The sequence below is a fragment of the Sciurus vulgaris genome (genome assembly GCF_902686455.1).
Source record: "Sciurus vulgaris genome assembly, chromosome: 15".
Classification (NCBI taxonomy): Eukaryota; Metazoa; Chordata; class Mammalia; order Rodentia; family Sciuridae; genus Sciurus; species Sciurus vulgaris.
In genome coordinates, this window is record NC_136476.1 from 77733231 (window position 1) to 77749832 (window position 16602).

At 49.7% G+C, this 16602-nt stretch overlaps 1 protein-coding gene across 6 annotated transcripts in view; it reads right to left on the minus strand.

The window, feature by feature from the left end:
• TTLL11 (tubulin tyrosine ligase like 11) overlaps nt 1-16602 on the minus strand; it is a 234160-nt gene that overhangs the window by 46944 nt on the left and 170614 nt on the right. The window lies entirely within an intron of this gene.

The window sequence follows — 16602 nt, forward strand, 5'->3', positions numbered from 1 at the left end:
TAGGAACAATTACATTTTCTGGCTTAACTGTTTTCTTATTTGGAACTCATACAAAAACCGTTCACAGTGTCGTGATTCCTTAGTCTGCATATTTTATTCTGAAATTATTCACATAGTCAAGAAAATTAGGGGCTAATAACTCTTAAATATCCACCTGCAGCTCCGGATGCTCTTCTCACCTCCAGATCCACCGTTTCATTTCCCCTCCCCCCAAATCTGTGTCCACATCTCCTCGAGTGTCACCACCATCTGCCAGTTACCCAGGCAGGAACAACTAAAGTAGATGCAACTCCTCCTCTTTCTCTGCCCCCGAGGCCAGTTCCACCTCCGTGGGCCTGAAACCAACCCTTGCTCTGCCCTGCTTGGACCTTATCATCTCCCACCTCCCAGCTGGACGGTGGCGCCAGGACCCCTACCTCCCATCCCAGCCCTTCCCATTCCTCACACTGCCCTCCATCCTGGGCCTGAGTCCGCCATGTTTAAAGCACGCCTGATGGGGCCACTTCCTTGCTAACACTATCTTGAGTACTCCTGAGTCTAATCATCGTTCCGGCACTCAAGGACCTTCCTGATTTCTTCTCAGGCCTCCTTGTTCCAGTTCCCTCCTGGCCAGGCACACTATTCCTTTCCAGACCTTGAACTTGTCCCTCCAGCCTCGCTGCCCATTGGCCTGACCAAGGCTGTTTCTTCTGTTTATGAAATGGCCTTATGCCTAATACTCCCATTCCAAGCAAGCAAGCCATCAGTCCCCCGGTCGGGCCATTTGGTGTCTTTGTACCTGGTTTACCCAGCTCTGGCTGCCTGGTACTCTTCTGTCCCACCCTTAAAACTCCACCAAGGTGTCTTCTTAACTATGCTGTGACGTCCTTCCCCGCCCCACTCCCAGCCCTCGGGAGTGCTCCCCCTTCCCCCTGTCCCACACCGTAATGATTTCTGTGCCTGCCTCTCCTTTTGTGAGCTGACTGAAAGCCTGAGTCACAACTCATTCAATTCTTATGTCCATAAGACCTGGCACATATTAGGTGCTTGTGGAATTTTTTATTGAATTTGTTGAATTGGGAACGTTTTCTTTTAATAGCAATGTGAGCCCCAAAGAAAACATCTAAGTTGTGAAGCTTCGTGACCTATGAGCCCTTTTAAATGGGAAAGAAGATCAGTAAAGAGACCTTGCTTGACAGCCCAGCCCAGCTGGTACTCTCCTCATACCAATCCGAGAAGCCAGCCTCTGGGAAAGAGATCTTCCTCATGTGAATAGAAAGTCCCAGAAGTCCTGATCATGGCTGCTTCTAGGCGGTCTTGGTGCTTGTCTCCAAGCAAGAACAGGCAGAGGACAGAACCAGAGTGGCACAAAGGAAACTCCCTTTCAAAGTTCAACAGTGCAGAAGGTTTCGGGGAAACAAACGCCCCTCCTAGCGCCCTCCTACACAGAGGAGAGATCCGATTTCCCAGGAGGCTAATGTGCCCATGAATGAGAGATTTTCCTCCAGCAAAAATGGTTTTGTCATTGTCACCTTGAACTTCGGACAGTAAATAAAAGTCAGGTGGTTACTTTTTGCATAAAATGAAGTGTTTCTCCACTAAGGTTATAGGAAGAAAAATGAGGAAAAAGAAAAAGTCACTCTCTTACTGTAAACTAGCTCTTAAATTACCGGATAAGTGGCAGTCACTGACAGGGTAAGCACTCGGGAAGTTTTTGTTCGAGGGAAGGTTTGGAAATGTGCAGCTTGAAAACACTAAGTAACAGTGAAAATGGCTCAGAGGACTCAGTCGTAGACTGTCCCAAATTTGTGATCTCTTTTGTCTTCCTGCAAGTCTGTGAGGTAGACTGTGGCTGTACTCCTGTTCAGATGGGGAAACCGAGGCTCAGAAAGGCGTAGTACCTCTTTACACTGTGCCAGGATTAAAAATCAGTTCTTCTGATCCAGCACTCCTTCTATTTGATCACCTCTTTATTCTAAGCCACATCATGATTCAAAACCTTAAATGCTGGCAGATTTCAAAACCTTAAATGCTGTTATTTATTTTATATGATAAAGAGCTTTATTTTTCAGATTATAAATGTAATTCATGTTTTTTGTAGACATGTTGAGAAATGCATAAAGGAATCAAAGTCATTTCTAATCCCACAACTCAGAGATTAACACTATCAATATTTTGGTATCTTATCTATATTTATAGTTAGGATAACATTATGTGTAAGTTAAATCCTTTTTGCAATTACAAGCACCTTCCTTTGGAATTTATATGTTTTCCTGAGCATATTTCTCATGGACATGCAATATTCTGAATTCAGCCTGGACCAAAATGTAATTAACCATTTGTCCTCCGTTAGTGTTCACATGGACTGTTGTTTGATTAAAGAGTCTAGCCATCTGTCCCGAGTGATGCTCCCTCTCTCCGAAGCATCACACATTATAGCTTCAAGTAGCTTTGGAGATCATTCTGGCCAGTGATATCATTTTGTTGTTGTGTAAAATACAGACAACATAAGATCCACTGTCTTAACCATTTCAAAACATCCAATTCAATGGCATGTAGTGCATTCACAATGTTGTGTAACCACCACCACTATCTAGTTCCAGGACATTTCCATAATGATGTCATTTTAGAGAAGAAATTTAACCCCAGGTAGACGTGACGTCAGCACCAGTGGGCCATTTAATCAGCCAGTGGCCCAGGGTGGTGACCTTAGCATGGGCTGCCGTGGTGATGGGGACCCCCCCCCCCCGCCTAGGCTGGACAGGTTTTTCCCGACAGCATGATAGAGAATGTCGCCTCTGGAGTCCGCCTGTGTCCCATCCTGCCCCCAGAGCAGTGCAGAATGAGTCTGTTTCCGCTTCTGCCCTATATCATTTCACCTTTCTTTCAAGGGTTTCTGTGTCTACCAAGCGCTATCAGTCCCCATTCTTCCTGAATCTCAATTAATAACCCCAAGACAAATAGGGCCCTCATGGCCACAGATGTCATGTTCATGGATTTCAAACCACAAATTCAGAGGGAAGTGTTTTTATTCAACTGGAAGAATACACTAAAGACGTAGCTGATATATAAGAGGAAATAAAACAATGAGAAATGGTATCTTTGCTGGAGATAATTGCAATTATCACATTGAGATCCAAGCCATCACAAATACTGAAAATCCTGTTTTTACTTAATAGCATTTTAATGGAAATGTTGGGCTTACGAAATAAAAGTGACTGGAAAAGAAAATATAAATCAAGCTTACTAGTCCTTTGGGATCATTTTTTAAAAAATTGAATTTGGTATATCCTTGATTCATTAAAATAAGGGAAAGAATCCTGGCATGTTCCATCTATTATCATTTTTCAAATAAAATGAAATTCTTTTTTCATTAAAACTCTTGTGAAAAACCACCTATCTCTATTTTGCCTGGAAAGCTTACTGTTAAAAATTGTCACCATTTATTGGTACCTACTATATGTCACACATATTGTGCCAAGTTATTTACCTCTATGATCTCACTTGCTTCTCATAACAGTCCTATGAGGTAGGTGGAAATGATTCCCATTTTGCAGATTAGGAATTTGAGGCCAAGCGAGGGTAAATATCTGCCCAAGCTCACATGACCAGCTGTGGGCTCAGGAGCTGTAGTTGGGACTGTTGGACTCTGAGGCCCCATGACTTAGGCCCCGCTATCAGTTTCTTATATCACTCTTATGCTATTGGATTTAAACAGAACCAAGTCTTTCTTCTTATGAATGAACTATATGCATTCCCAGAAATTAACAAAGTAAGGAGGTAGATATGGATATTGTGAGGTCAAATTCTAGTTTCAGGGGGTTTGCTTGAATTTTCAGAGAAATGATTTCCATCTCCATGTCCTCAATCATATATTTGTGAAAAAATTCCCAAGCACTCCCATATCCCAGAGGTCTCTGGGCGAGATGGAAAGAGTCCCTATGACTCAGAAGCATGTGACCAGGCAGGAGAAGACAGGCGCATACACGGAGATGACGTGGTGGAGCCACAAGCAGGCAGCCAGCTCTTAGGCTTGACTTCTAGGGAAGCGCAGCATGGCTTGCGACAATGAGAACACGGTAGATTTCAAGGAGAGGAGTGGCAAGATCAGAACTGTGGGAAGATGAATGGATCTGCCAGCAGAAAGTGAGAGAGTAGGGCCGTTGGGAAGCTGCTGGAATAGTCTCGACTGAGCATTCTGAAGGTGAGGTCACTGAGTCCCCTGCCTCAGCTTCTCCTGAGATCTTGCTAGAAATGTAGCTGGAGGACTCCAGCCTAGATCCACTGACGAAGAAACTCTGAGTGGGAACAGGTTGGCCTGCAACCTGTTCCAGCGAGCCCTGCATGTGGCTCTGCTGCAGGCTGAAGTCCAAGAATTGCAGGTCCAGGGGAAAGAGGACGTCACCTGAACTGGGGCAGAGGCACAGGCGCAAGGTCAGGGAGCCGACGTGGAAGACACTTCTTACAGAGATTTGGCGGCCACCACTGGAACACAGGGATAAAAAAGCAGAGTATAGCCTGGCCCATGTTCCTGGCAAACTGTGGATGGGCAAGAAAGTCTGGTGGGCAGCAGTGCCACATGGCCAAGGGATGGAAGCAGGTCCCTTCCCCTGCCACATGGCCAAGATGCATCCCCTCTGCCACCAGATTTCAAATGTGCATGTTGGCATCCCTGAAAGAAAATGCTAACCATGCACCAAAGAAGTCCCTTAAATTAGGCCTGCAGCTAATTTAAAGAGTTGGAGGATGAAGTCGCTAAAAATAAACATAAGTACCATGTAGCCAAGCTCTGTCACTTGATAAATCTCTGCCGCGACAGAGGCCCCATTTGCTTGATGGGTGATGCTATGCAATTTAAAGAAAAGGCGACAGACTACAAAACAAGAGGCCTGAGTTACCAAAGCAATGAGGAAAAGGACTTAAAGAAGGAGCACTATCGGTATTCACATTCCTGAAAGCCCCCAACTGTGCTGCTCTGTTCCCACCTATTCTCCCCGCCTGCCCCCACACTCTTCTGGCTTCACTAGGCCACTTTTCCTTAGCCCAGCATAACAACAACAGCACAGAGCCCAATGGTGGCCGTGTGGCTGGCACTTAACTGTGTGCCAGGCTCTGCAGCTGAAATCGCACCCCGACACCACCTCTGGAGGGGGGTTAGTGCCATTCCCATTTCACAGATGAGGACGGCAAGGTACAGGAGACAAGCCAGTACCCTGTGGATCTAGGATAGAAACCCAGGCTGGGCGGGGGCCAGAGGCCTTGTTTCTAACCACCGAGGGATGCAGATTTCACACTCGGGTAGCCCAGGCACTGGGTACCTTGAGGGTTAGGTAGGTTACTTGGACATCTCATTTTGGTCCTGGCCAAATTAGGTATTAGCATCCCTAATCTAAAATTCAAAAATGAGAAGAAGTGTTCCAACATCTATGACTTTTTGTGTATGAGTGCAAAGCCACAAGGAAAAAATTCCACACCACACAACAGTGTCATGCACAAAACCACCTAAAGTATCCTATACAATTCCCCTCAGGCTATGCGTGTAAGGTATATACCAAACTTAAATGGATTTTGTGTTTAGACTCGGGTCCCATCCCCACGTATCTCATTATGCATATGTAAATATTCCAAAATCTGAATAAGGATTTGAAACCCAAAACATGTCTGGTTTGCATAAGGAATACGTAACCTGTGCAAGTGACCCCATTTTACTGATGAGAAAAATTATTTCAGAGAGGTTAACTTACTTTCCAAAGGTCACTCAGCTATGAAATTGGAACCCAGATCTGCTTGAGTTCAGAGTCTTGGTGCTTTCCACTCTATTACCTCAACTTGCCACTTCATGCATCCCGAGTTGCACAATTACAACTTCCCTGAACTCATTTTCTCCTCCCTCACAGTCATGGAGAGAAGGCTCTTACTCTATGGGGTGGTGCAAAGCTGGGAGGAAGAATGGAGGGGTGAACCTATAGCCTATGTCCAGCACCAAGTGGCGGCATCCTTAGGATCAAAAACACAGCCTTTCTATAAAGCACCAAGTTGAACCAGCCAGGGGGCCTTGTAAGTGACCTCACTGTGGCTTCCTGGGAGGGTCCTGCACTCCTCTGGATGGGCTTTTCTGTTTTCTGTGCCCAACAAATCAGTCTGTCATGTTACAGTTAGGGGTTCACAAGAATCACTGACACAGAATATTTGTTGAATGCGAATTAGCAAAGGACCCCATGGCGACAGCAGCGTCTGGGCCTCTGTCCCTGCTCAGGGAGGGATGTCAGGACAGCACGTGGGGTTGCTGCGTGAGCATCTTACCGTGAGGCCAGACCATGAATTAGTGAAGGACAAACACGAGGACGTATTCCAATGCCCCAGTCCCAAGACCTGGAACTTGTGCCATTTCAGAGCTGGAGGGCCTCGAGGGGTCAGGGGGCCCAGCCCTCTCATTTTACGGATGAAGGAACTGACAGCTCGTTTTACAAAGACCTCCCAATACGCTTCCTTCTGACAGGACGCTCTCTGCCCCGCATCTCAGCACAGACCAAGTGTCTTTCCTGCTGTCCCTTTTGCTTACTGAGCAGGGAACATTCCGTACCTGTGGGCCAGGGAGGACAGCAGCTAGGCGGCTTCTCCCCACTGGGACCCAGAGGCTCCGGGTGGGTCAGGCCACAGGCTCGGGAGTGGAAAATCCAGGCACAGCTGGAATCCCAGCTCTGCTGCTTGCAAGCTGCGTGACCTCAGGTGAGTCATGTGGCCTCAAAGCTTTTGTTTCCTCTTAAATAAAATGGGAATAATGATAGTACCTAACCTACAGGATTGACGTAAGAATGAACAGAGAAAATGGACACACGGTGCTTAGTGTAGCACCTCATACCTGCCAGCTGCTACCAGCATCTTTATCCCACGGTGTCAACATCTGGATTCACTGTCCAGTCACCAGCCTCAGTGGCAGACTGGCATTCACCTCTAGGGGCTAAAGGCTCTGGCCCCACCCCACGTGGCTAGACTAGTGGACACCAGATTGTCCCTCTGCTGGTCCAACTGTGCTGGGAGTCGCCCACCACACTGCCCAGGCCAGCCAGGACCTGTCCTCTTGTCTGAGCCTAGACAGTCCTCCACTGGAGCCTCATCTGCTTAGGCCTTGGGGGTAACTAACTAACCACACCTTTAACACTCCCGTCCTCTGTTGAGCATTATTATTGACATCATAAAATCGTGCACTGAGATAGATCTTTGGGGCTCCCACACAGAAACACGTGGACTTGGGAGTTAGGAGGCACGCTGCCATGTTCTCGTCTTATTGTCTTTTTGACTTACTTAGGGAAGAGGAGGCCAAGTCCCTTGCTTTAGGGGAGGCAGCTAGGAAGAGGCAGTGGCAAAGGCCAGCCCAGCCCTCCTGGCCTCCTGCTCCAAGTCCTCAAAGTAAGCAAAGAAAGAAGAGAAAAACGACACCACTGCTATTGAGCTTAAATGCTGAAATTGCAAATGAAAAGCTTTGGAATCCTCTGGCCATTCGGCAAAAGCAGGGATGCTTTGGGCCCAAGGGGTCTGGAGTCCCTCTGACCCTCCTGAGCAGCAGGCCATTGTCTGTCCTTGGTGATGTGGCTGCTGTCTTGCTTTTCACTGGAACCCAGAAAGATTCTTCAAACCACAAGCTTTCATTGCCCAGGCACAGGGACAAGGTTCCAGCCTCTGGGGTGCTGGGCTATGGTGGCTGCCTGCCTCGTCCGCCAAGTTCCACACCTGCTCTCCCTCCGCGAACATGCTCTCCAAACTCCCCACATAAAGAGCGTGGATCCTTCAAATCTCTCAGGAGTCCGTGTCACTTTCCAAGACGCTTCCCACTTCCTTTGGAGCAGAACCAAGAGCTCCTTTGATTACAGCCCTCTCCACCCCGTGAGCCTTCATCTCCATCATCATCATCAAGAAACTGAGATGTTGGTCTACATCCCACACCATGCCCACAGGACATGGTTGTTTTTCTTCATAGTTGTTATCACACGCATCCGTAAATGACCGTGGAGTGCCTGTTTCTTTCACTAGATGGAAAGTTCCAGAAGGGCAGGCATCACGATTGCTGGGTTTATGACTATACCCAGAGCCACAACACAGCTTCCTTGTCAAAATATCAGACAAGGAATAGAGTCATCGTTTTAATGAGCTTGCACAACAATCCAAAGAACAAGACACAATTATTCATTGACTTGAATTCAGTTACATCTGGGGAGACTGAAGCTCAGAGAGGAGATTCTGGGAGGAGGCTGAGTTTGGACCCAGGTGCCCTGTTTCCGGAGGCCACATTTTTAACCCCTACACTGCCACGCTCCCTCTACTTCTGCTTGACAGAATAGAATTTTTCTTCTTCCTCCCAGTTGCTGGGAAGAGCCCGTCTCTACTCTGGGAGAACAAAGATTTTCCTAGTGGCAACAGCAAGAGACTCTGACAATTGTAATCAGCGGTTGTATTAGCTGCTTTACCACCTCCAAAATTAGCAGAAAAGGCCAACTTGAGCTCTCTTTGTATAGCTCTGCTAATGAAGGGATCCTTTTAATTACACACTCAGCACATGTCTGCAACACAAAACATTGTAGTGTTTAAACACAGTTCCACACCAAAGTATAGGGCTGTGTCAATGCACATGATAAGCAGGGAGGGACCCGTGTGTAGAAGTTATTCTCTGTCTAGATTGTAATGTCTTCTTGGCATCCAGTTTCATCCAAACCAGTTCATTTTTTATAGTAATCCTAATTCTCTTTTGTAGGCTGTGTACCCAATGTGTCTATACAATGATAATTCATGGGAATAAGAATAATAGTCACCCTGGTTCCACCCCTTGTTAACTGTGTGGTCACGGCGGAAGCTGCCTTATTGCTCAGCCTCAGTTTCCTTTCTGTGAAATGGGGATGGATAATAGAATCCACCTCACAGAGGGGTGTCAAGAGATGGTATGAGCAAGGGGTCAGCTTCCTGGCTGGACATAGTGCCCGAGTAAGAAATGATAGCTGTAGCTGTTCATTGGACACATTCATTGAGTGCTCCCTCTGACATCAGGGAGGTAGGGGCAGGTGTAACCCACTGCCTCCAGGAAGAATCCACTGTCCCCTCCAGCCCGTAAACTTCTTTTCCTCAAAGAACTTTGGTCCTTAAAAAAAAAAAAAAAAAAAAAACTAGTTTAAAGAAATATATATCAGCTAATATATTAAGCATGCATATTAGCAACCAGGTCCAGAGAGAAAGTCTAACTTTTTCCTTTATGCCATTTGAATTCCCCTAACATAGAGTCGTTGTCAAAGCCCATTACAGTATTTAATTTCTCTTGTCACTGCACCAGTCCCCGAGCTGGCTTCCCGGCAGCACGCAGTGGTGTTTCTCACTGAAGTACTAAATGTTTAGTTACTGTGGTTCGTTTTTCAGATGAAGTCTCCCTGATGGCTCTGGATTCCAGAGGGACTGGGTGAGTTCAAGTACAAGGTTAAGGCAGGGTGGCAGAGTGGCAGGAGTTGGAGGGATTATGAATCAAGCTGGCCTGGGTTTCAGTTTTCAAACTGTCAGTTTCCAGCTGTGTGACCTTGGGGAGGTACTTAACCTTCCTCATTTGCAAAGTGGTGCTGATGTCAAACCCACAGGGTTTTGAAGGAAGGCCAAATGTGAAGAACCCAGTGGAATACCAGGTGCATCACTGGCCCTTTAAAGTTTGAGAGAGGTGGGGACGCACAGGCTGGGGTTAAGAGGCTGATGCCCTCACGCTCCCTTCCTGAGGCACACCTTACGGAGCAGCGTGAGAATGGCCAGATCCACCGTGCCTTGACCCCTTTGTTTCCCCCACAGTAAGCAACCTCCCATTCAAATAAATTAACACCCACATTGCCTGGTCCAGATTTCCATGGACTGGATTTCCATGCCAACCGGGTGGTGTTGGGGACCTCGCCCCTGCCACCAGAGAAAGGACACAGAAGAGTCCACCACTCAGTATCTTCACTAATAAGCAGGCACCAAGTCAGAGCTGCCTCTTGCTTGGTTGTCATGGCAATGTCTACTGACCTACCCCATCCTGCCAAACACACGCCCTGCGTGGGAGGGGGAGGGGGCACCCCACACCAGGCAGCCGGTGCTCCGCAGGGTTCATGAGCGGAGAGGAGCATCTCCCCTGTGTTTACAAAACGACAACCACCACCCCACTGGCTGAAGGACCCCCCCGCCAGGGAATGCAGGAACTCGGTTTTATTGTTCGGGTGATTATGAACAGATTTAGAGCCCATGGTAAAGGCCAGTTCTAACCCAGAGAGTGAGCACTTATTTCCGTGACGCTCAGCGTCCGGCGAGGTCCACACGTGCCTCTTGAGTGGTGCTCGGCATCCGGGGAGACGTGGCTGATGTGATACCTGCCACTTGCTGTGGCTCTGGGAACATGCTGCAGAGCGACCTCCCGCCCCTCATCTGTCGTCACCTGAACAGTAGCTGCAAAGCAAAAAGCCGTGTTCCCATTTTGCAGGCAGAGAACTTGAGGGCTCTGAGCAAGAATCAGTAAGTATGGAAACTTACTTCAGTTTTTTTTTTTTTTCCCCCCAGGTTTGCTTTCTGTCCCCAAAGGCCTTCCTTCAGCTGGGACAGCTGAACCAACAGGTTCAAATCCTTCCTTCACTCTTTGGTTCCATGTAGCTTTTAAAAGTCACCTTCTAAGTTCAACACCTGCCAGACAAATTCATCCAGATGTCCCACTTGCATCTCAGTGAGCTCAACATTCCAAGTTGAACACAATTTGTCCCCTGGAACCTGCTTCTTGCTGTTTCCATGTTGTTCTTGGCGACTTCATCCTTCTAGTGAGCCAAGCTCAAAACCCTGAAGTCAGCTTTGGCTTCTTCTTCTTCTTCATCCTGGTTTCTGGAAGCTTCCACGGACCCTCTTCCACTCAGAGGCTCTGATTCAAACATTCTGGGGAGTCTGAGCAAGTAAGTGGGAAGTGGCCAGCGAGTGGCCAGCCACAGAGGCCATGGGGACGGGCTGCCTGGGTTCCTACTAATGGCATGCTTGCCTCCTTAGCACATTGTCTGTAGACCCCTACAACCCGAGGTTACTACTATTCCAGGTATGATTCCCATCTTCCATTCGAGACCCTTTCCCTGTGAGGCATGAGAGGGGTGACACATTTGCCCAAGGTCACCAGCTTAGAAATGCAAAGACAGATGATGAGGCTGGATTGGCTGACACAGGCTCACAACCAATACGCAAAGCTCCTTCCCACCCAGTAGTGAGTTTCCTGAGAGCAGGGGCCCTTGCGCGGTGTTCCTATCTCAGCCCAGCGACAGCAGGTCTGCCTCGCAGTGTCTGATGAGAGAGTGCCTGGCCGGGAGCTCATGGGAATCGTCAGCCGGCCTGGATTCCACTCCCCCAGAGAGAGACCCTTCTCTCTGCATGACCTTGGGGAAAGAACTAGATCACAGCTAAGAGGGGGCTGGGTAGTGGCCCAGCCCACGCATGTCCAAGCGCTAATCCCCAGACCTGTGAGTGTGACCTCATCTGAAAAGGGTCTTGGTGGACAGAATCAAGTTAAGAATCTTGAGATCATCCTGGATTTAGAGAGGGCCCTAAATCCAGTGACAGGTGTCCTGGTGTAAGAGAGAGGCAGAGGGAGATTTGAGGTAGACATATAGAAAAAAAGGCCCTGTGAAGACAGAGACGGGTTAGACTGAAGCTGCCGCAAGCCAAGGAACAAGCTGGAGCCACCAAAGGCTGAAGGCGACAAGGAAGGAGTCTCCTCAACGGGATCAGCAGGGAGTGTGGCTCTGTCTTTACCTGGATTTCAGACTCTGGCCTCCAGAACTGTGAGAAAATACATTTCTGTGGCTTTCGGTCATGGAAATGCTGATGACTTGTTCTGCCAGCCTTAGGAAACTCATACAAGGTCTCGGTTTCCTCATCTCTGAAATGGGTAACCTCTGGGCCTCACTCTGAGAGGGTGTAAGGGAAAGTCATTAGGGAGAGCCCCGTCCACAGTACGCCCTCAACGACAGAGAGCTGAACAGAACTAAAAGGGTCGGAGTCGATTCCTTGAAACGTCTCCCCTGGGCACCCCTGGCCGACTGCCTCCGTCTGTGCCCTCAGACTTGTCAACTGTTTAACTTCAGAACCAGAGTGCCAGAAGGAGCAGCCACGGGGAACATCTCTGCTGAGCCCAGGCGCGCGGGGGGGAGCTGGTGGCAGCAGAGACGTTTGCGTCCTTGCGAGGCTGGCGACTAACTGCTGGCCCATCTCCAGCTCTGGGATGACGAGCCTGTCACGCGGGGGTTTCACAAAACATCTGTTTCCAGAACAAGCTTGTTGTTTCAGGCAAGCTCTAGAGATCACGGTGAGCTTTTCCTATACACGGCCATGACACGCTCACAGAAGCCAGGTATTTCTAGATGTGACCAATTTCTGAAGTGGCAGAAGCCCATCGAGCGCTTCAAGAGCACGTATCACAGGTGGGCGGCCCACGCAGCTTGCTCTGTTGCTGCAGAACTGAGGCGACAGTCCCCCACGTACAGGGAGCAGTCGGGTTGGCCGGGGGTGCAGGTAGTGCTTTCTCTGAAGCTGGTCCCTCTAAAGGTTATGCTTGATTCTGTAAGGAAGTCAGGTCCCCAGGCTTCATGCATATGGATGGCAGCCATGGTTGAATGATAACCTGCTATTTCTCTGCCCCACGTTAATCGACTTTGGTTGGCTACTGAGAATTTGACTAGGAAACGCTATGCTAGCGCACATACCAATGATCCCCAGGATCCAAACACAGCTTTGTGCTGGATTTGACTCAATTCCGGCCTGAGATAAGAAAGCACGCGTGTGCTGTCCCATGTGAGATGGGCAGACCGTGCCTTGGCATGAGAGAGAGAGAGGGCCAGAAGGCAGATCCGATGGAGGAGAGAGCTGGGACACTTTCCTTGTCCCCCCTGCCCTGAGGAGGAGGGGACACCTGGACCAGTGAAGCAGGAAGCTACTGGGGAGCAAATGCAGAAGGTTGTCCCCCCTCCTTTGTCCCAGGGCTGGGACTGGGGTGTGAGCAGAGGGGCTCCTGCCCCTTGTTCACCCACATGGAGCCCAGGTCTGTCTGCTTTCACTGGGTACTCTCTGCATGGGGGCAGCTGTCCGCCCTGCTCAGGCCTGAGTTGCTCAGGGACCCCAGGCAGCCTTGGCCCCACAGTGGGGGTCTGAGTGGGTCATACGTTCTGGAGCCCAGCTCCCCATTAGCCTGCAGCTGTCCTGGATGGGGGGCCCTGCCGTTAATTATTCATGTGGTCCAGGGGCCACTGGCCTGCAGCCCTTGCCTCAGTCCCCGCTGGAATTCTCTGCATCCTGGACTCTGCCTGGCCCCAGCACCCTCCCCCTCCCCAGCAGTCTGTTGCTAGTTCCCATGGACCATGGGGTTGAGCCCATCGTGGCTGATAAAGAAGGTCCAGAGGCCAAGTCTGCAGAGTACAGAAGGCAGGGACTGTGGTCCATCTTCCCCCAATTATCCTGTGTCCCACACAATGGGGCAAGGGGATCCGTTCCTTTGAAAAGGAAACAGCTTCAGGTCTTAGACTGGCAAGTTCAAGGGCTTTGTTCTGTAGGTGGACAAGAACTGAGCTCTGGAGATGGGTGTGATTTGTCCATGGGGTCCTGGCACTTGGGTTTTAGGGCTCGGAGAGACCCCAGGATTCCCAGCTCCTGTTGTGTGTGCTGTGAAAACATATCTAGGTGCTGATCTCTAGGCCCAGCAGCTCTTTGCAGAGAGGGGCCTGGTCAGATTTTTCTCTGACCCCCTGGCAGCAGCACAGGGCATGGCTCAGGACAGTGGCAAGGTGAACGTCACTTGAACCCGGGTGAGTCGGTCTCTTTTGTAAAATAAGTCAGACCTGAACACATTACTGAAGCCAGCCCAGAGGTCTAGTTTCAGGATTCTGCGAACAGCTCACCTACCAGCAAGCGCTGTTTCTGCCTGTAAAACTGTGCGGGAGTGGAGAAGGAAGTAGATGGGGGTCTCACGTCACTGTGTTATTTTTTTGCATAGCGGAGACCCTGTGTCCACACAATGGTAGCAGGTGTTTGCTGGAAGCTGGGGCATGCTGACCCCGTCCTAGGGCTCTTGAGCACTCGTTCTATCAATTTTGGTCCTCGACCCTGCCAGGCAGGAATTCTTGACCCTTCTTTGAAGGTGGAAACTGAGGCACAGGCCAGCTAAGGGGCTTGCCCAAGGCCACAGAGCTCGCAGGAGCTGTGGCCTGCCTTTCACCTCACGTCTGTCACAGGTTGTTCCGGTGAGAAGAGGAGAAAGAACCAACAGGTCTCAAGGGTTCGCTCCACGCCAGGCAGGGGAGGTGTGGGGAGGCTTCTCTCCCAGCCCCATGAGGCTTCACAGTGAGGAAAAACAGGCCTCATAACTTTCCTAGGCGATCCCAAGCCGGGTAGAGAGAGAGAGGGCCCAGAAGGAGGGACAAAGGTGTACGAAGAGCTCTGGAGCCTGGCTGGACTCCCACCTGCCTGACTTCAGGAAAACTGCTTTGAAATTAAAAAAAAAAAAAAAAACACGCTTCGGGAAACCAGGGGCTGGGGATGTAACTCGCACTGTCTAGCAGCCTGAGGCCCACAAGAAATAAAGAGAGTAATGTAAGGTCAGATAAAACTGATAAACTATGCACAACACAAAATCTACCATTTCAACTTCTTTACGCGTGGGATTCAGGGGCCTCGGGTACGTTCCTGGTCATGCGGCCGTCACCATCCTCCATCTCTAGAACGTCATCTTCCCAAACCGAACCCCGTTCCTGCTACACATTACCTCCAGTTCCTCCACCCAGTCCCTGCGGCCACCATCCTCCTTCCTGTCCCCGAGGCCTGGTTGCCCCAGAGGCCCAGGTGGAATCAGAGAGTTTGGTCTCTAGTGTCCACTTGAAACCTGAGCCTCCAGCCTTGTCCTGCCCCCCATTCCAAGGAGAGATTGCCAACGCCCCCAAACCCTCCCCCCAGCCACTGGGTGGGAAACCAGAGAGAAGAGATCGAGTCTCTCTCCTCTCACAGGGACCAAGTCGCCTGGTTCACCTGGGTCTCAGCCATCACCTGTCACCTCATTGGTGGGTCACCTGCATTTCAAAAGCCTCAGCAAGTCTCCTTGCTATCAATGTCCCCTTCCAACACGTCCTCCATGTCACAGCCAAAGAGCAGATCTGACCATGTCACTCTCAGCCTCCCGTCCCTGGTGCGCTCCTTCATTTCTTTCAAGTATTTGTCCAGACGTCCCCTTCTCAGACGGGCCACCCCTGAGCATGCTGTCGATGGTGGCAAACCACATTCTCCCGCATCCCAGAGGCTGCTCCTTGCTCCATTTTTCTCTGCAGCACTCATTACCAATTATCATAGCAAAGTCATTCTGGGGACCTGTGGGGGCCTGGTGCCAGGACCCCCTGTGGGTGCCAAAGTCCTTGGAAGCTCAAGTCCCTTACATGAAACAGCATGATATTTACACACAACCTGCACAATCCTCCTGTGTTCTTTAAGTCATCTCTAAATTACTTGTGGCACCTAATGCAATGCAAACACTACCTAAATAGCCTCTGTACTGTATAGATTAGGAAGTAATGACAAGAAAAAATGTCTGGTCACGTGCAGTTGAGATGCCCGCCCTGCCCCCTGTTGTTTTGTCCTGTGGTCCATGGATGCAGACCCTGGGAAAAGGCAGCTGTATGGATTTCATGCATTTGTTGTGTTGATGCCCATCTCCTGCCTGCTCACCCTCTACTGTCGCCCTCCCCCATGTTGGTTCCCCAAAGCAGGGATTCTACAGGTGTCCCCTGGGGCTTCTCAGTCCTGGCACACGGTGAGCACTCAGTAAATAAGGGTTGAGCTCATGCGTGCACCAATGACTGGCTCCTCTGCCCGCAGGTCGAAGTCAAACTCCGACCTGGTTGAGCCTTCCCTCGCTCTGGTTCTGGATACTTCTCCAGCTTCACCTCCTACCACACCCCCATCTAAGCTCCAGCCAGACTGTTCTGATTGCCAAGGTCACTACCCCTGGGCCTTTGCACGTGCCTCCCTCTGCCTAGATGCCATTCCTCCCACTACGCTCTTCCTTTCTGCTGGCTTGGATGGCTCCCTCTGCTAGGCTCCCATGGCATCCTGTCTTTGTCCCTTTTGAAGTTTTTTTCACACTACAAATGATTTCACAAATGCCCCTTTCTATCCACTTCTTAACCATCAGCTCCACAGGGGCAGGATGATCTTGCTGGATCTCGGCTCTTTGGTGCCTGCGCTGAACATACTGTACGTGTACAGAAAATTTCTATTGGAAAAATGAGCAACGCGTCAGCTGCCTCATCCTGAAATGGCGGCTGTGCTGCTCCAGCAGCATGGCAGGAGGACCAGAGACAACACGCAGCATATGTGACCTCTGCCCAGTGGTCTGTGTTGGCACTCAGGTGCAGCAAGGGGATGGCAGGATGCGTGGAGGAGCTGCTTCCTTTGTTCTAAAGCCATCCACTGAAGTCCTTCCATCATCCTTCAACTCTGGGCCACGCCCATCAGCGTCAGCAATACAGAGACTTCCTGCCCTTTCCTGTCTCACCCATCACATTTTGGCAGCCTGCCCACTGAGTACAAAAAACATCCAAGTCCACTCTCTTTCCA